Below are 20,559 nucleotides of genomic sequence, written 5' to 3'. Positions count from 1 at the left end.
GTCAAAAACACATGTTTGCAGCGGGGTTATAAGTTATTATCCAGCGTAAACGGTCCTGTCCTCCGACTGTAACCTGGCGGTGGGAGCACGTGCACTCAGGCGTGCTGCACGCGCGGCTTTAAATCTGTCAGGTCACAACTGCGCGTGTGGTTGCACGTGGGTGGATGAATGGACAGATAGTAAAAATGCAACATGCAAGTAACATATAGCCCACATTAGTGCAAAACATTGTTTAAGACAACCAGATAAAGACGATGTACCGGTGCAGAATAGTTTAGAGACGTTTCTGGAGAGGGAACAAATCACAAAGGTTTTTTTTTTTGTTTGTTTGTTTTGGTTTGGTTTCTCCCAGAAGGAAGAAGCTGAACAAGACAGTGAAGGAAATGTCCTTTGTGATCTAGGAAGCATTCCTGACCACATTTCCTCATCTGAACAATATAAATATTTCCAGAGTCAGTCCTCGCCTCCTCAACCCAACACACAAACCTGTTGTACAAATGTAAGCAACTTCATGCAAATTTAAGTTCATTCATACAGATTTTCCTGGATTCTCCAACTAACCTGTCTCTGAAGTTACATGTATTATTAAAAAAATAAATAAATTAAACTTAGCTCATCAAATCACAATCATCAAAACAATGATTGTAGAGTCCATTAGTTTTGATTCAACACTTGAAATCAGTCAGTTTTGGTTTCAGTCTAGATTTTAAGAAAAACTATAAATGCTGATACATTTATTTTAAACATGTATCAGGATTATCCTCCTGTATCTTAAACGAGAACATTCAAATCTCCAGTATATGTGTGAAATTCCCACTGACTCACCAGACATTGCTTTGTATTTATCCAAACCAAAGCCGTATAAAAACACTGTAACATGTTTAACTAGTCAATTTTTTACAGTCACTTAAAACATCCAGCAGGTTTCTCTAAAACGCACCTACACTGCACAAAGAAATTAGTTCAACCAACTTAATTGAATTGCTTCCGTTGGTAACAAGTAAATCAATTCAGTTTATCCAACCTAATTTATTAAGTTTAACCGACTCAATTTATAATTTTTTTTTTCTACTGAATTCATTAAGTGTGTTTAAAATGGCAAATTTAAGTCAGCCTTAATCAAATCATTTAGTTTACTTCAAATAAAGAAGGAAACTATTAAATGATTACTTTTTCTTATCAGGGTTTTTTTTTTGTGGCTCAGGCAGTTTTTATATGAGAGTAGTTAGACAGGATAGTGGATAATGACAGAGAGAGAAGACACGCAGCTAGGTCATCTGGCTGGAATCGAACTTACGACGGCTGCACCAAAGACTAATATCTCTTTATGTGAGTGTGCTTTACCTCTGCACCATCACAGCACCCTGCTTGGTGCAGCATCTGTCCTGCTGGAGCTTGATCATGACATCAGCCGCAGGCTGCGAACGCGGCATTGAACTTAATTGCTTCAAATACACTTTTGAGATTTTTACTGATTTGAGTAAGAGTGACTTAAATGTGTCCTGCTAAACATACTTAATGAATTAAGTTATAAAAACTTAGTAAATTGAGTTGGATAAACGTAATGAACTGAATTGGAGGATCGTAACATATTGACTTGGTCAGACACAAAAATGGCATTGAACTCAATTGTTTCAAGTAAAGTAAAAAGTTCCCTGAAGTTAATGTCAGTCAGTTAGACGTGTAACTTTTAAGTTAATTAAACACAAAAAAAGTAAGTTGTCATCACCAAACCAAATGAAACAAGTGAGATGAATGTAAATAAGTCCATAAAATAAACTACAGCCAAAAACACCTTTCAGAGTGTACACCTGGTTTTGTGCCGTTTTAACGCTCTGTGTGTGTGTGGCGCTGCATAAAGCCATCAGAACTGTCTGGATCACGGTGACGTCTATTCACCCTCTGCTTTTGCCAGCAGAACGAAAACCCCACAGACCTATAAATCCATCCATTGTCTTCTTTCCTTTCTTGCTGCGCTGCATTCACAGTCCTGCATACCAGTCCTTTGGCTCTCCCAGAGTAGATGTGTCCACTGTCACAGCTCAGCAGCCAGTAAAGCTTTATTTGTGGAACTTGTCAAAAGGGGGAATTAACTTAGGCTTAGACCTCTCCACTGAAATCAGCAGGAATCTAACCGAGTCCACAGCACTGTGAACTCATCAGTGGGCACTGAACTGCATTACGTTTTGTTTTGGGGTTTTTTTTAGCAGAAAATAAGGAAGATTTAAGCATTTTTAAATTAGCTTAAGTTTTCACACCAATTTCCAACGTTAAGTTCAGTTAAAGCCAATCAAGATTTCACTCCAATTCCATCCATTCCTCCGTTATCCAGACACTCTGATCCTTGCAGGGTTGGGAGTGGGGCTGGTGCCCACCCACCTCCAGCGACAGGCAGGGAACACCATTCAGTTCTCATGTTCATCCCCCTCCTTTTGCTTCTGAAGGACAAAGAAGGCTGCACTTCCTGTGCAGCACTGCGGCTTTACGCTGATTGCACCTCGGGATGCGTGGTTGTGTGATCAGCTGTTTGTCTAGAGGCGAGGCTCTGCCCAGACAGGGTCGCGAAGGCCACTTCTCTGCAACAACAATGGCCTCCCTTCACCTCCTGGTGTGCTGTAATGTGCATTGTAGACACTCACTCATTCCTGATGTGAGAAAATGTTGGAGTCGTCTTTACCTACTGCTGCAGGAATTCAGAGAGCAGTAGCCTGCAATTCTAGCAGCTACGCTGGATCAGCGGCTGAGAAAGAATAAGAAAAGCGACAGATGGAGCTAGATAGACGAGATGGGTAGGATATTTGATCACTGATGTATGAAGCCTCAACTCGAAAAACAGAAACACACACGACAAGAATGAAATGACAGTATAAAAATGAATACTGCGTCACAAATAATCTTTGTTTTTGTTATTCTTTTCTATACAAGCTTGCTCAGCCGACTGAGAAGGATTTTCGAGAAGCAGATGATTTCAGCAGTCGTGGAAAAGCTCTCTGCACGTCCACACGCAGTGTGTCTTCAGGACACAGCCCCACACCTGAAGAAACTCGTGTGGGGCTGAAAGAAAGAAATATCTTTATTCCTGCGACTTGATCAAAAATATGGGCTTTGCAGAATGACGATCGAGGACTTTCTCCAAGTGGCTACTGCACTGGATCCATGCTTCGAACAGAAGACGGACAGCAGTCTGAGTCCAGATCCAGAGGGAGCTGCTAGGGCAGGAGACGTATCATTCATGCACTATTGCTTTAAGTTATTAAAATCTGAGATCTAAAGATTAGCTACGTTCTTTTTAGTCAAAGGAAAAAAAGGCTGTGGAGACGAGGTAGTCAGCAAGCAGCCTGAGGAAAGGCCTGAGAACGAGGAGGAGAATGGAAGTGCTCCACGTTTCTTTTATCATACTGTTTTAATCTAATTAAATAGAAAGTTATTAATATTCTTTTAAAAAAAATACTTTTTGTCAGTGTAATTTCAGATTTTCTAAATTTCATTCATGCCAAAGATGCAGAGCTATTTGATCTCATGTCATCCTGTCAGCTAATCTTTTATGTAGCAGCAGTTTGCATTTCAGCTCCTGAAATGAATAATGGACTGTTGTTGTTTTTTTTTTTTTTTACACCGTTTTCTAATATTTTCTTTACTTTCCACTTGTTTCCACTGTGGAGATCATAAGCACATGGAAAATTATTACCAAAATAACAATTAATGGAGTTATACATTCTAAAACAGCCGAATATTTAATGTTTTCACATTTTGAAGAGAATGATGAACAAACATCACAGAGCAGGGAGTCAGAATCCATCTGTCAGGCTTTTTGATGCTGGATGTCACTTTTTAGCCATTACGTGTGACTCCAGGAGCTTTTATGACAAAAACAAGGAGCGCCAACACTTCAAAAGCATGCTCTCCTGACCTCTTGTGGTGGACTTGGAATAGCACTCTATAAATTACACTTTTATGGACTTTTCACATTTGTGTTCCACCTCCTGAGACAGCAAACGGACATCAAAGCGTGGAGTGCCTTTAGATAATGTGGAGCCGTAAAGACATCCTCAACACCTGGACCTGGTTCAGCTGACAGGGATCAGCTGATGACTTCAGCTCACATTATTCTGAATCTAAAACTTGTTTCATCTCCTACATACAATCAGGGGGAAAAAAGAGGAGAAAACAGTTAGTGTGTTTTGTTGAGTGGAGGCGGATATTCACCGTGGTGCTCTGTGTGTGTGTGGGTGTGTGTGTGTGTGTGTGTGTGTGTGTGGTGGCTCTGACCTCGCCTGCAGAGCTTTTGTGCTACAGTCGAGATCTGGCTGCATTATTTTTTTTCCTCTGCTCTGCTCCAGGATGAATATCTTTCACGAGTTTCAGGGACGCTCACTTCGGCTTGTGAGTCAGAACAAAAAAATGGCGTTACCACGGCAACCTGAAGGCCAGTGGCGCTGAGGTAAAACGACGTGGATGCAGATACCGTGATGCTTGTTAGCTGATGTCTTTTGTCTAGTTTCCTGAGAGGTTAATTTCCTGAGCTGAGGCATCAAAGGGTTCCTGAACGCACCACACGGAAGTCAGTATAAGGGGATGGCTTGCAGAGAGCAGGGAGGAGGTGGAGGCTTACCTGGAGCAAAAGTTATGACAGATGCCCCAGTTTGAACGGTGTAGGTCACATCCACAGCGCTGCGGAGTGACAACAGCAGCAGGCTGTAAGCTTTTAAAGCGTTTCCTCCGTAGTTTTTATTTGGACTTTGTCTGCCTTCTCATTCATTTCATGCTAAGCACATCATTCTCATCTGTTTCTGGACCAAATTCTGGCCATTTTGTATGGTTGCTCAACTCGCTCCTTCACTGAGTGGGTTAGCAGATGACTTCCAGCTCTTGGTGGAAAAGCTGAAGCTTGCGAGTGAAGGTTCAAAGGAACTGTACTAGTACCGAATATTTCCTGACCAGTCCTTGTCTCTGACTGGGCAGAGTGTAATCAAAACATAGAAACATTAAGAAACGTGACTAAAGCCAAAATAAAATTAAAAAAATTGAACAGGTTGCCCATTTCAGACTGGATCAGTGCATGACCCAGTGCATTTGAGAGATTTAATGGACACAAACATGTAACTCGTTCAGGTGCTGTTTGGATTCACTGCTTTCATTTGTCTGAGAAAGCCTGAGACGAAGTTTCTTTCTCGCTTTGGGACCTAATGTTCGATCGCTTACACTTGCTCCATCTTTTCTTTTGTTTTTGCTCCTCTCCTGTTCATATTTGACAGACTGATTATTAGCACCATGTGGGACTGCTTTAGACTCAAGTACCCTTTCAGGATGAAGAAGCTGTGTTTCATCTCCTCTGTGTGGGCAAACAGAGAAAAAAAATCCTTTCTCTTAGTAAATATTGATATTCAAATCAGATGTTTCATTGAGTTGTTTCTTAGAAGCGGCACATTCAGCCTGTTGCCTCGTTATCCGTCTGTTCTGAGACATCCTGGCCTTTACCGCTGATCCAGAGGTTGGGTGTGTTTTTCAGAAATGTCAGCCTGTTTGTTATCCCTGTCTGGGTGAAGATGTGTTCGTTTCTCACCTTCAGAAGTTGGCGGAGCCGCCTGTGGAACCTGTGAAGCCCCATGTCAGGTGCAACAGGGATTCCAACACCTCGTCTCCACCTGCTTGATGTGGACTGGCAGATTCTGCAGCAAGTTCAGACAAAACACATCCACAGCAAAAAGATCAAACTTTTTCATATTTTCTTACTGGAATCAGTTAAACTCGGGAGTAGAACCGGTTCTAGTTCAACAAGGAGTGGCTTTACGAATGTTGAATCGCAGGGGTCTTCACATTTTACACCCAAGCCTCGGCGCTTCCGATTCACAGAGCAGTCGTCCCTCACAACTCCCCTGCTCAACTCCTCCAGACTAGCCAGCAGCAGTTAGCAAACACCTGGTGACACTGAGCATCTGCTGAGCTCATTATAAGAGCGGCTTGTCAGTGGGACGCTGGTTAAAACGTTGTTAAAGGGTTAATAGAGGAGACATGCTGTGATGACTTCCTGAAGGCGGAGCTTCAGAAGGAGCAGGAGTTTGAAGTCCAATTTCATTTAAGCCATATTTGATATATAGCCTTTTTATAACAACTGAACAACAGCGTTACTTGATTATGCTATATAACTGCAGTATGAGCCTGGAAACCTCATAATACTGCCCCTTTAAAATGATTAAAGCTGGCTCGTGTCTACACTTACTACTGCATCTTAATACTGTTTATTCTCACATCCTTGACGCCTTATTTCCGGCAAACTGAGCAATACTTTCTTCTATCCACCTGGCCTCAGATTGACACAGTGAGTTAATCTGAAAAGTCTCTTTCATAGTGCTTGGCTACTTTAGAATTAGATGATTTGGTTTTGACTAAAGAAGCAGACATCTTTCACACTATGAAGCACATCCAGCTAGGAGCCAGCAGAGAGCGGTTCTGGCTGTTTTCCATTACAGCCAGGCCAACTGTAGCTGCAGCTCGGGTGAAATTCCCTCTGCATTACGTCCCTCATCATGATCACCCTGATGACTCTCAGTAGAGCACACGTCCTGAAGGAACAGCTAATTGGCTGACGTTTACCACTACTCCATTCTGAGTCAGCAGCCAGGTTTTATCTCTAACTTCTGGGTTTTGCTTGCTGCTTTCCTTTGCAGGTCGTCTGTGTCGATCAGCCTGACTAGAAGCACATGTACGTAAACTGCTTCATTAAAAATAACCGTCATTATTCTGACGTTCAGCAAACGTCTGAATAATTACGTTTGAGAATCCTAACTGACCTGAAGCAGGAAAAAAAACATGAATTTAATTAGCTTCCATTTGATTTTCATGTCTGCATTATATTGTTTGACTGCTTTGTCGCCACATGTAAAATTTTGTCTTTTTGCTGTTCCAACGTTTGACCTGTCAATTCAAATGTCAGTGAAATACAGTGAATATCGGGTGTGCAGACATCTGAACACTGTATGTGGCAGAGTCAAAACCAAACATTAGTTCACTTCAGCTCTAAATGGCAACAAATGTTATCTCAAGGCACTTTGCAAGAGAATCATGTCCAGTTCATATCCCGTTGTTTGTTTATAACCAAATCAATGTGGTTCATGACAATACAATGCTCTCAGACAGACAGATTAGCATATTGCGGTCCAGTTAAGTTGGTGATAATTATAATACATTAGTGCATTTGTGTAAACATGAAGAAAAAAAAAAAAGCATTTTTCTCCTTTGTCCTCATTGTAGAAATCACATTTCTTATCCACATACTCATCTTTGTTTCTTCCATGAAAGCACAACAACCATTTCCCTGAATATAAGTGTCAGGATGAGCTGTTGATTTTCCTAGATTGTTTTTTGGATGAGGTGCTTTAAGGCAGAAAAAGAATTAAGCTTTAGTTTGCAAGATACAGCGACGTGCGGTGAGGTTCATAGCTGGTGAGGGACTGACTTAATCAAAATCACATTTACAAATACAGACCCTCTGCATGTTATTGGTTACATATGGAAACTTTGCGCATGCGGACAACGCTGGAGGGCCAAAAGATTATTCTTTCACAGGCCATCCATCAGGTACGTGGGGGCTTGACCCTCTGCCCCTTTTATCCTTGATGCTCCTAGTGCCCTTTTTGAGTTTTTATTTACTTAAATTTTTTATTTTAATCTGTGTGTCAGGAGGCCTGCTTGTGCCCCTCAACAATAATATTTAGCTAAATATAATAATTTAGCAACATAAACTAGTCCGGCTGCCCTCGTCTAGTAATGACTCTGAAGACTCTCCGTTTCTCTGCCTCCATGTTGTTCAGACACCGGGTCCATGGTCAGGAGGAGGGGGGGGGATCTGCACCCTCTAATTATCAAATTATGGGCAAGAATATTTTTCTCCCAACATACACTGGTTTGTGAATAAAAACGCAGGTCTGATGTGAAGTTTCTATTTATTTTTCGTAATTGTCCTCGCAATAGCGGGAAAATCCTCCTCTCTCCTAAACACAGAAATGTTTTGGCTGCAGAGAAAACTTCTGACTTTAACTTCATCATTCTGCCCCAAAGCTGGACTAAATGCCCCAATGTTGGACTAAATGCCCCAGTGCAGGACTAAATGCCCATGCCTTGCTTCATCCAGAGGGCTCTGGACCCTCAGTTACTGAGAAATAACTGCTTTCTTACTTCTTATCTTTAATACTGTTGAAATATTACATTTTAATCAATCAAAAACATTTGAGAGGAATCAGCTTCAATTGGAAAAAGTCCAGACGGAGTACTGAAGGGAGATGAGATTTGATTGGAATTGCATTTTAAAACTTTTTTTTAAAATTGTATCTTCAAATTTTGTATGTTTTTTCTTTCTTTTATTCCATATATGTTCCATCACCGTCTCGAGTTCTTGTGCTTTTAGGTCCTGTCAACACTTAACTTTTGTGACATCTTCCAAATGTTAAAAAACAATATAGGAATATTTCATCATGGAAGAAAGTATTGCTCAACCAGTATTCTGCTGTTCATACTTGACTTCCTGTATGTTTTTATGGATGTTTTTTATAGAAAGAAATTACTAAATTGACTTTAGTTTTAAAGTAAGCTGTTTTTAAATCTAATACAGTTGTTTGCACACATTTACAATGGATCTGATCACTCTGCATAGTGTAAAGGAAGAAATATTTATTAAAACTTTGAACAAAACGTTTGGCTCGTATCTTCCTTAAAACAGCCGGATCCTCTCGGCGAGCAGCGGCCAGCTGTAAAGCGAAACCACAACACGGCGTGTTGACGTCACAGATCACAGAGTTTAATTCATACAAAGCAACGCATGAATCAGTTAACAAAGCTGCAGAGGTACAGAGATATGCATTTTTATCACAAAATAACAACAGACAAAGACAAACACAAAACACAGAGACAGACAAAGGCGCCCACGTGGAGAACAGATGGAAAAAACTCTCTATTTTCCTCCTAACACGTCATCTTATACCAAAGAGGTGTTTCCGTATTTTAATATATGCAAAGAAGGCGTTCCTCCTGTTGACCAACCGAGAGCCACCTTGGAAAAACGTCAACCTTCCCCTAAGTTTTAATGACAAAACTCAAGAGTCATTTTAGTTGTTAAAGTTATAAGTTAATTTCACAAAACCTATTTTACTCCTTTGGACTCAGCATCTCCCAAGATTTGAATCTTTGCCTTATCACGAACAATATTTAAAAGGTATATCCGAAATTAAACATAGATGTTTCCCAGATTCGAAATCTGTGATCCACTCCAGATGCAGCTCAGAGCCCCTGGGAAACCCCCAACCTCCGACCTCTAGGCAGGGGAAGATATTATTTATGGCCTGCTAATTTAACGCCTTTCAAGAGAATAGTGTTTTGTGGCTGCTCTAAGTTACAGCCTTGCCAGGAGAATGTTTATCTCTGCTTAACATTTGTCCAAATAGGAATGTTTATCTCTTAAACGCACATGGCATGAGATTAGCCATATTAAACACTCAACAATATCCATATTTCCTTAACAATAGGTATCTGAAAACAATGTCAAGTCACACAAAACTGAACAGGTGAAGTTTGAGTCAGACGCAAAACTTTTTTCTATGATTGTATAACTTTTTATGGGTTTTCTTTCAATGTGCTTTACCTCGCTCTCCTCTTAGATTAGGCAGCTTCTCCCAACAGAGTTTGTGTATTCCTTTGCCTTGCACTGTTCTTGGCTCCAGAACGTAGGACCAAATCAATCTGATCAACTGTCTGTAATTTTCCAACAGGACTACGTCAGGTGACCGTGATTTATTAGCTTCAAGGTCATCTTTTCAAACTTCTCATTTTTAAAAAATCTTTTGCAGCGTATTTATTTGGTTTTACTCTCCTACAAGTTACCTTTCATTCAAAAGCTCTTTCACTCTTTCACTACACCTCTGCAGAGCTCAGTTGAATTATACCAACATGAAAAGCTCATTCTGCCCTCAAAGCCCATCGACTCCGAAAAATTATCTCTTCATAATGTCATGAGATGTGTGCAAATAGAGAGTGACGTAAATGAAAGTTACACAGCTATTTGTTTTTGCGAACTCCCCGCTCATCGTCACCGCCTTCACTTTGTGCCTCTATTCATTGAGGTGAAAATGTATAAAGTGATCCTCCGCCCATCAAGAAGTGTTTATTTCTGCTCACAATGGCAGCTTCTCTTTATGGCTGCTATGGTTACCTTCACACCAGATTCGGTGCAGAGCTCAGGTTGGCGGTGTTATTGTCGCTTGTGCGATCACCTCACTCTCGTCTCATAATAGATATTTTTCATTGGCGGAGGTGTGAGGCATGTCGGAGGAGGCGGGAGGGGATGGGGGCGCTGCGTTAGCATGTGTGTGTGAGACAATGATGATGCATGAAATGGCATACGGAGAGGTGACAGGTTACTCTTCAAGCACTTTGTCAACCACCGGGTCATGACGGTGGCGTGTTTGGAGACGGAGAGGCTGCTGCCGAACTAGAGCAAGTAGATGGGAAGTAAATGCCATTATTTCATGCCCATTGAACACTAGACAAACAATTCAAGGTAACTCCGTGTAATTGTGCTGTAAACCATAGCACGGGAGATAACGCCAGGCTCTCTTGTGGACTGTGTGTAAGTCCAGGAGCATGTGGGAGGTGGAAGTCGGAGATGTGAAACAGGTGTCTCCAGGTTACTGAAGAATGTAAATGTACGCGAGACTGCTCAAACAAAAGACTGGAGCATGTATAAAACCTTAGGTAGCATACATCACTGAATACTGACTGGTCAAGGCAGAAGTTGTGTATGCGTGTGTTCTTGTACTTGATATTGTACCATTTTCATGATATTGTAAGGACTGACTGCTCCTCCTGGGGTTCAAAGTCTGTGCTGTTAGGATTAAGGATTAGGACTAACGGGGCGTGCTGTGGTGGCGCAGGGGGTTAGCATGCCCCACGTTTGGAGGCCTTAGTCCTCGACGCGGACGTCTCCCGGTCTGCCTACTGTGGAAAAAATACAAGCCACTAGCGCCGCAAAAACTCTTCGGAGAAAAAAAAGGAAGAAAAAAAAAAGGATTAGGACTAAGGTGTGAAGTGAGTTAAGGTTAGGATTAGGTGTGTACTGGTAATGGTTAGGTTTAAGTTTAGGATTAGGCTGTAGAAGTCAATGCAAAGTTCCTCTGAAGATAGAAAGACACTATGTGCATGTGCAAACACACACACACACACACAAAATGCACACACAGACTTATATTAAAGAAATTTTGAGATTTTATAAGGTAAATAGAAGCTAAAATATCAGCAGGAAATGCAGGTGTGTCGGGACACACACCTGGGACTTTTAGAAAAATGATGATAAGATTTTTCTTGCTTCAAAGCAGCTGATGTAACCATTATGACATCATGTGGGCCCCATTTAAATTAACCCAAACTCAAACCAGTGCTAGTTATTAAGCAAAGCAGTATTAAGTATTCATTATGTTTAAATGACTAATAAGGCATTTGTAATCAATTTAAAACATGTAACAAAACAAATAAGACCATGTAGCAAATCAAAAAACACTCATCAAAAATCTTATGTTGAATTAATCCCACCCCCCCTCCAACACCACAACGTTAATGGTTTGAGTAAGCTGTCACTCAGACTGGGTTGCTCTGAGGTTGAGGCCAGCAGGACATTCGAACTGCATGCAGAAAAACTTGAGACCAAGATTTGAACCGAGGATCATCTTTCTGTCAGTAGCAGGTTGTTTGCCGATGAAACCGAATAATTCATGATAACTGTTTAATTTTCAGTTCATGTTGAAACAATTATTTTCCTGCCTAGTGGAACAGCTGGTAACATTGTTGCCTTGCAGGTTGTGAGTTCAAATCCTGGTCTGAAGTGTTTCTGCATGGAGTTAGCATGTTCTCCCTGGGCATTCATGGGTTCTGCCTCCCTCAGTCCAACGTTCACAGGTTGGACACTCTAAAAAGTGTTCTTGGCTGTAGTTCATTTTATGGACTTATTTACATTACAACTTACTTTTTTGTGTTTAATTAACTTAAAAGTTACAAATCTAATTTAATTTAAATGAACTTAAATAACTTAAAGAAACTTTTTACTTTGACTTGAAACAATTGATTTCGATGCCAGTTTTGTATCCTACATCTGACCAACTCAATTCATTAAGTTTATCCATCTCATTTTACTAAGTTTTTATAACTTAATTAACTAAGTGTGTTTAACATGACAAATTTAAGTCGCTCTTACTCAAATCTTTTTTTCCCCTAATAAATAATTCAAAACTCTTTGACTTAATTCTACAGAAAGTCAACTCAAACTTTTAAGTTGTTCCAAACTAAAAAACTTAAATATTCAACATTACATTATCACTTACTTAAAATACAACTTGAATTAAAAAATTTTAAATGTTTGTTTTAACATGTACATTTTTTTTTCAATGATCCTGTAAACTGATAAAAGAATATACTAGAACCAACTTAATTGAATTGCTCAACAATTGGTAACAAGTAACTCAATTAAGTTTATCCAAAGAAAATTATAAAATGCATAAAGGATAAAAAATAAAGTTGGCTTCTGGCATAAGGTTCTGTAGCATCCGCTGCAGAACAGCCAAACTCAGACATATTCGTCTCTCATTGGCCATCAGGTTGCTCAACAATCCCATCACTAAGACTGACTGAGGCTGCTTGAAAATGACATATATATTTAGCAATATGTTATTATTTATATATTTATGTAATTATAGGAACACTTGTGTTTCTGTGTGTGCTCCGGTGGCCAAGCAATGACATTTAATTACCAGTTTTACTTGCATGTCTTTGTGCAACAACAATAAAATAAGTCTAAGTCTAAAAATCATTCTCAAGGTAAGTGTGGGGAAAGGAAATACAACTTAGTGCAATATCAGAGGATCCTTTAATCGCTCATTTACCCCCGATATTTAGGACATAAAACTTAAATTCAAAATGACAATTGCCAGTTCTGAAATCAAATGTGCTTGTGCAGCAATACTCACTGCTTCACCATGCGTATTGTTAATTCATAATAAATTTATAGCGACTCTTTCTGATATATTAAATTCAAACTGGAGCCAGTTTTCATCTCTGTATTTCTCACCTTAAAAATAACAACTTTGTTGGTTTTATGACGCTTTATTAAAATGTCCACTTTAGACAACGAAGAAGTCAATTTTGGCCTTGCTTTTAATACAGTGATCAGCAGGACTGCAGTGTGTCTGCGCATGTGTGTGAGTGTGAAAAGCCTGAGGAGTGGATTAATCATTTATTTAAAAAAAAAAAAAACCCCAGCAGAGACAAACAGAGGCACGTCCTTCAGGAGATGAGCAGAAACATCAGAGTCTCATTTGGTTTGTTGGACTGGAAGCTCCTGTTATTTATGGCTGCTACCCAAAGATTTTTCTCTCTCTGAGAAACCGATCGACTCTCTTCTAAAACACAGCAAAGGAATAATGCAGAAGTAAAAAACCTGGAATTTGATATCTAAAAGTGGCAGGAGACGATGCAAGGCAGATTTATTTGGGTAGCACAGATCACAAACAGAAAATTCAAGGTGCTTCATAAAACAACACAAATCACATGTTCTCAAATCTCATGATTAACATAATTAAAAATCATCTTTGTGAAATATTGGAACGAGACTAAAATGAATCTATGCTCCAGTTATCACTACAAACGCAGCTCTAAGCAGATGGGGTTTATGCATCGATTTAGAGAAATTCAGTGTTTCAGCTGTTTTGCAGTTTTCTGGAAGTTTGTTTCAGATTAGAGGAGCATAAAGACTGAATACTATTTTTACGTGTTAGTTCTGGTTGGTTCTGGTTCTGGGGAAAGTGGAGGGGCAGAGTAAACTAGAACTAAAAGACAGAGTGGCACAAAAGTCAAATATATTTAATGTATATTTTGGTGCTGAGCCGTTCAGCGATTAATAAACTAACAGAAGTATTTTAAAGTTTATTCTCTGAGCTCTTTGACTTTGATTTTCTGCACTGTTTCAGATTTGTAGTCTGCCTGTACTGGCAGTGAACAAAGCCATTCAGTCCGTGTTGGTCAGCTTCCAAACACTCATTCGTTTCTAAACTAAGGATGGTTGTCTACAGTGCAGGCAGATTTCCAGTAAGCTTCATAATGTTTTGTTATTGCCAAACATTAGCGATTGGGTAAAATTTTAAACTTCAACAGAGTCCAGAGTGGAACTGCCTTCATATGGGTCTGTGGTGGTAGTGCCACTGTGGTGTTTGAACTATTTAAATATTTCAGAGCAGGTCTCAGGTATTTATAGTTTTCACAGTGGCTGTGATCCCCGTCCAACACCACAGGTCCACCGTACTTTACTGAGATGCACCTACATGCAGCTATTTAAGGGTTTCTCATTTGTTGTCTTTAAACTGGTTTGTGCTGTTATTGGTCATAGTCCTCAATTATAAATAATTCATAATGAAATGCTATTTCCATTCAGTGTCATCATAAACATACAGTAATTCTGTGATTGCACTATTTTATTTCTACTCGTCATTAGATTTGCATTTTTGCTCTTGTACTGAAGAATCGTAGGCATGTTTGTCACCATGGACACTCTTTACAAATCTCCAACATCCACTTGATTAGTCCATTACAATGAAGCATCGGTTTATCTACTTTAAACAAAACCATGACATAAGAAAATCCAGCTGGAGGCTCCAGCAGGTAGAGGTGAATCATGTTTCACATTTCCATGCTTTGCTTCTTACTGTGCTTGTCATTACACCTCAGGGCAAAGATTCACATCTGTAACGTCTCATCACACAGAAACTGTTTTTTTTTTTGCTTTTTGTTTTCTCAAACTGACTCACTGTTGTTAATCAAGGTCAGTCTTTCAGGCTCTGTTTAGCCCCAAAATAGCGCTACATTTAAAGAAGGTAAAGTGACGGCTCCGGCGTGGGCACGTTGCTATCTCTACCGTTGAAGAAGACACGACTTGCTACAGGGTAAGATAACGGCGTGGTTATTTCAAGTTAAAGAACTTCATGTTGGCTTTAAATAGTTTGCAGCGTAATATTGCATACTCTAGACGTAGACAATAATAAATGAATAAAACCATGGAAGAGAAGAACAATACCAGAGTCCACTTTTAGGAGCAACGTACATATTTACCTTACATATTTAAGAAATAAGCAAAAGAAACCTTGAAATTAAAACAAACAAAATATTTTTTTATGGTTTTTCTTTGGCTCTATTGGTCAGAAAATCTAATTTATATATATATTAGCATTTTGTTCAGTGCTGCTTCTGCAAGGCTTGCTCATTCAAAACAATTAAAAGAAACGATCAGTTTGAGTTAAAGCACTGCTGAAATATTGTAGCTGGTTTGCATTTGCAGTGGAAAATGTTAAGATTACTACATGATCATAAGTAAAACAATGCATAACAGTATAATGATTCTAGTGTAATGCCTGAGAAAGTCTTCTGGAGCGATTTCTCTGGCCTCTGTATTACAGTAAAGTTATTAAATTGTTTCTTCCATGCACCGTCATGATGTGCTTGACTGCCCTAGTGAAAGAAGACATGTATGCTTGCCATCTGTTCTGTAACCACGGTGGTTACAATGTAAGTACACTGATGGAAAGAAACCCTCCCTGTAAAACTGTAAGCTGAGTTCTGCTCTTTGTCCTGACTGTGTTCAGTGAGCGGAGACTTGGAGCGCTCTAAAGCCTTAGAATAAATGCTGATTCAGAATATATTTTTTCTCTGGTTCTTTGGGTTTTGAAACGGTTCTTCCTCACTCTTTGTTAGAGAAGATTTCCACAACACATGCAAAACATTAACTTAAAAAGAGGAGCCCACAGTGAGCTGATGTGCAAAGGGAGCAGAAACTGCTCGGAGTTCAGAGGGTTAATGAATCCAGAGACGGCGCTTTTCTGACGGAACTGAATCTCACTTCATTATTGAACACTAAATTAGAGTGTTTCAGTTTTGAGAAAAATTAATACAAAACCAAACAGTGATTAAGAGGAGTCATTAGAGGAGGCTTCTGTGGTGGGCAGAAATGACCTCAGTTCCTTTTCACAGCAAAGCTGAAAAGCCCCTTTCTGACAAACGCTGGCTGGTTTAATCAGTTCGCTGTGTACAGGCAGTTTTCAGGTTTTTAGAAAGAACAGGTGATGGTCAATAGGAGAGATGAAAAACCTTTCTATCGTGTTCTCGTCAAGGGTGTAACAACTCTGGCTAAACACCGAGTTAAACCACAGCAAATGATGAGAGGGAGACGTGAAGTAAGGCTGATCATTTACTGTTGGCTTCCTCATTTACATGCTGAGGGAAAAACTGCAGACAGAATGAACACAAACTCAGTTATGTGTCTAAACAAACCTTACAGTACATCAGTTTAACCTAATTAGGAGCTCTGCAGTTACCTGAAATCCACAGTGAACAGCCAGATGAAAATATCAGTCACAATAATTAAACCTTACTAATTTAACAAAATAATTTCTGATACAATCCACTTTCAGATGTATGATCCGAGATCTATGAGTGAACGGTATTAGCTCCGCTTCACACTACAGACCAGATGGTGGCGGTATTGCACACTTTCAGTTTTTTTGAAAAGCGCCATAAAAAGAAGAACAGCATCATTGTGAAGCCGGGGAGAAGAAATGTTGTTCAAATTTGCCATTTTTACCCACATAATATTGCCTTAAAAGTAGAGAGAGCCTTGATAGTAGCTAGTAGTTTTGGTAAATTCAGGCTGGTGAGCTCCTAGTCCGAGTTAGACGATAACACAGGATAAACAGGACATGAATTGGATGGAAATGAAATGTGGGTCACGAAAGGAGCCCGAATGGACGGGATCTCCCAGTATCTGTAGCTCTGTGTCCGGTTTGGTAACAGCCATTTAGGGTGTAGGTGGTAGCCTCTGTTTAGGGTTCGGCCTTGGTCAGGTCGGATTGGTAGTTTCATATTCAGTACCCGAGGTAGCATAGCTCCGTTAGCACTTCAGAGAGCTTCAAGCTCTGCAGCACGGCATTTAGTTTTAGCTCCTTAAGGGGATGATCGCCTGTTAAAGCCGTTGTCATTTTTGCTCGTACAAATGATTCAAAGTCTTCTGGAGAGAAATGTTGAGGGCACAAATGTAGGTCAGTCAGAAGTTGTGTTCTCTCTCCCACTGCGCTCTTCTCTGTTTTTTGTGCGGGCAGCGATCCAGATTCACCTGACTTTTTTTTCCATTACAGCCAATAGTGACACACAGACTTCACCAGTATAACTTCTTCTGTTTGTGCTTCTTCAGAGACAGAATTTTAGGGAATAGTTGTGGAGAGAAGTATGTTGGTTTTGGGAACCTCGGGGTCTCAGTTTTGCTTTTTTTGGGATCAGCTCTTCTAAGGCTGCATTCACACAGCAGGCAAATCCGATACAAGTTTTGTTTTTTTGCCCAGATGTGATTCACATCCACCTTTTTCATAGCAGTCAGTACAATTCTGATCTTTTCACCACAAAAAAAAACATATTTGTTCTACTTCCATATGTGGTGCTAAATCGGATGTGTGTTGGCTAGTTTTCAAAGTGTAATCACATTTTATCCGACTTTTGCATAATTGGCGTGAGATATGCATCACAATTCTGAACCAGAATAAGCCAGACACTGTAGATCTGGTAAAGTAGTATCAACAACGTAACTCCAAGCTTCCTTCATCTTTCGATCTTCTGACAATACTGTTGCACAACGTCTTTAAAATTGCAAAATAGATGGCAACATCCATTAGCAGAAGTCTGATTGCAGTCAGGATTAATTAGTAGTATGAATGATCATGCTAAAAGTAAATCTGATTTCAGCAACAACAAAAAAAAATAATCTGAATTGAGCATCAAGACCTGCTATGTGAGTCTAACTCTGAGACCACACAAAGAGCAAAGTTTTCAATTCACTAGTCCATCAACAATCTAAGTCTAAACTATGGTCATGAAATACAAAGACCGGAAGAATGAGATTCAAGATACAAGCAGTCAAATTAGCTTCCTCTGAAGATCATGCCCAATCCGGTTACTGTAGGGTAACCGGATTGACAGATAGTTCTTGTCTACTATCTGAACTCAGCTTCAAGTAAGGCTGTTCCACCTCCACACCAAAACCAGTCAGTATTCGGTGGTTCATGAATCTGATTGGGATCCCTCCTGAGCGCCTCCCTCCGGAGGTTTTCCAGACATGTTCTATCTACTGGAACATGTCAAAATAATTATTTTGTTTTCAATTGATGTTGACCAAGTGTGGAGGGAGCCCAGACGTCACTGGAGGGATTTCATCTCTTCTACAGCACCTTGGGATGCCTTTGAATGAGCTGGAGTATGTTGCTGATCAGAGCGATGTCTGGATTTCTCTTCTGAGCCTGTTACCAATTCTTGCATTAGCAAAAGACAATAGATGGATAAACAAGGTCTACGCATCTCTAAAATAGTTAGTTATCTGTCTCTCTATAAAGTTTTTATGTTTGTTTTTTTATGATAGCTTTTGTGTTATGGTTTTTATTTCCGTGTTCTTTTCTACTTTGCAAATTATTTAATTTTCAGACATATTTCTTATTTTTTTAATCTGTTAAGCTTGACTATTTTTCTGTTGTTACTTTATAGCACACATAAAAATACATTTTAACACGCCGTCTTTAGACACGTCAATGCGCCTTGTGTAAATTGTGTACATTACTGCTGATGAATGGTGCTGACTTATTCAGTGCTACATCAAAACATTAGCAACAGAAGAAAAAAAAAACACCCAGAAATGCTACTTCAGGTTGCTTAGGAACCTTTCTGGCATTGTGGCAGAAACTCGTTACACATGAGATAATGTGATACTCCAACACTTAACAGTGCTGCTCTGAGAGCAACACAGACAAGAAGACTCACTCAGCCACCGACTTCTGGTTTACAGAGTACCTCACTTCATTAATTAACTCTACCTCAGTGTCATGAGGCACAACCAATTCTCTGTCAGTTCATGTAACTTTCATTCTTCCTCTTTAAACGTTCATAATGCTCATATTTTTATCACATATTGTGTTTATACGATCACTTCACATTGTCTTTCGTTTGTTTGTGTTGTCTTTTCGCGATGTGCCTCCAGAAGAGCTTTTAGCCAAGAGTTTTCCAATCAACAGTAAAAAGAAAACTGTCGTTGAAGAGTCACGTTGCCTCCGCTCATCCACAGCGCCGATTACGTGATTGGTAAATAAATGATCTGTAAATAAATATGTGCTTGAGGTGTGGTGCAGATTAACATGAAGCTAATGTCACTGGTGAAGCGCTCAGGTGTGTTTTCCCACTTTAGCTTCAATGCTAATTAATTCACACAAACACACACACATTTCCATGGGTGAAGACAGAAATAGGAGGCAATCCACTGATTGTGGGACAAACTCCTGCAGCCTTTGCCACCATTACCTCCTCCCAGCAAATTATTTTTCCCTCATGTGCCTCTACCTTCTCCTTTCCTCAGCTGCATTTACGTTCCTGCAATCAGCTCATCTGGTCCCTGTTGTCATTCCCACCTTTCCCTCAGCATCTGCTGGATCCTTCCATTTGCTGTATTAGTTGGTTCTCCTGCTCTTGTCTCCTTTGCCTTCCTGTGAGTTCATTTATGGAGTTAAATTTGTTTCCCAATTATTCAATCAAAATAATAATAATAATATCAAATAATTTAAAAAAAGCAAAATTGTGGTCAAAACTTTAGGAATTGTAATACCTTTTTTGTTTCAGACAGAAAAAAAAACTGATCTCAGTAAAAGAAAAAAACTGTGGTCAAACCTTTTTGAATTGTAATGTGTGTGTTTTTTTTTTTAAACAAAAAAAGGTTTTGTTTATAAAAACTTTTTTTTAATTATTGAAATTAAAACCACTAATCTTTTTCATAAAGTGAAAAAGTTATTTGCAGAACATAAACCTTTAGTTGCACATGTCAGAATATTTTGGTTGAAAGCCTAAGATTCTCAAACTTTTGGTTCTGATGCTCCTTTTTGTTTGATTGAACTCAAAGAGTTCACCAGCGCACCTTTGTCGAATTGCATTAAGTTGCAAATTATCCACTGCATCTGGAGGAAATATGTGTTAAAAAGCTGTTAAAGCTGAGACAGTAGCTGTTAAACAGACCAGAGGAGAGAGAGAAGGTTATGAAGTTATGAAATCAGCAAATTTGCTGCCATTTTACTAAATAAGCCCCAGTGATATCTGACAACTTGGCTGCAGGTTGATTTGAAGATGCAAAAAGCTCAGAGAGGTTAACTCTACATCATTTTTCTATGTTAGCTCCTCTGAGATCTAGAATTGTAAGGTTGTAAGACATCAAGGCAAAGAAAACTCAGTAGCTGCTGGTAGGGGCCAATCAGACATTCAGGGGCCCCTAGAAATGGTTTAGTTGTAACACAGACCATAGATCTAAACCTGTAGTATTAATTTATTGAGAATGACAATGTGGTTAAATTTTATTTAATGCATTCAACAGAGAAAATAAATAAATAGTACAGTTGAGATTTAATTAGGAAGTTCACTTTGTAAAAGTTTAAAGAATCATCTTGATAGTTTAATGGGGGT

General features: G+C 39.5%; 1 protein-coding gene across 1 annotated transcript in view; it reads right to left on the bottom strand.

Moving 5' to 3' along the window:
- The window catches only part of bcas2 (BCAS2 pre-mRNA processing factor), a 624,479-nt gene that overhangs the window by 265,785 nt on the left and 338,135 nt on the right, over positions 1-20,559 (bottom strand). The gene's annotated exons all lie outside the window — the stretch shown is intronic.

Source organism: Xiphophorus couchianus, chromosome 1, assembly GCF_001444195.1.
Source record: "Xiphophorus couchianus chromosome 1, X_couchianus-1.0, whole genome shotgun sequence".
Taxonomy (NCBI): Eukaryota; Metazoa; Chordata; class Actinopteri; order Cyprinodontiformes; family Poeciliidae; genus Xiphophorus; species Xiphophorus couchianus.
Note: the sequence above shows the minus strand (reverse complement) of the source record. Positions and strands in the feature narration are given on the sequence as shown.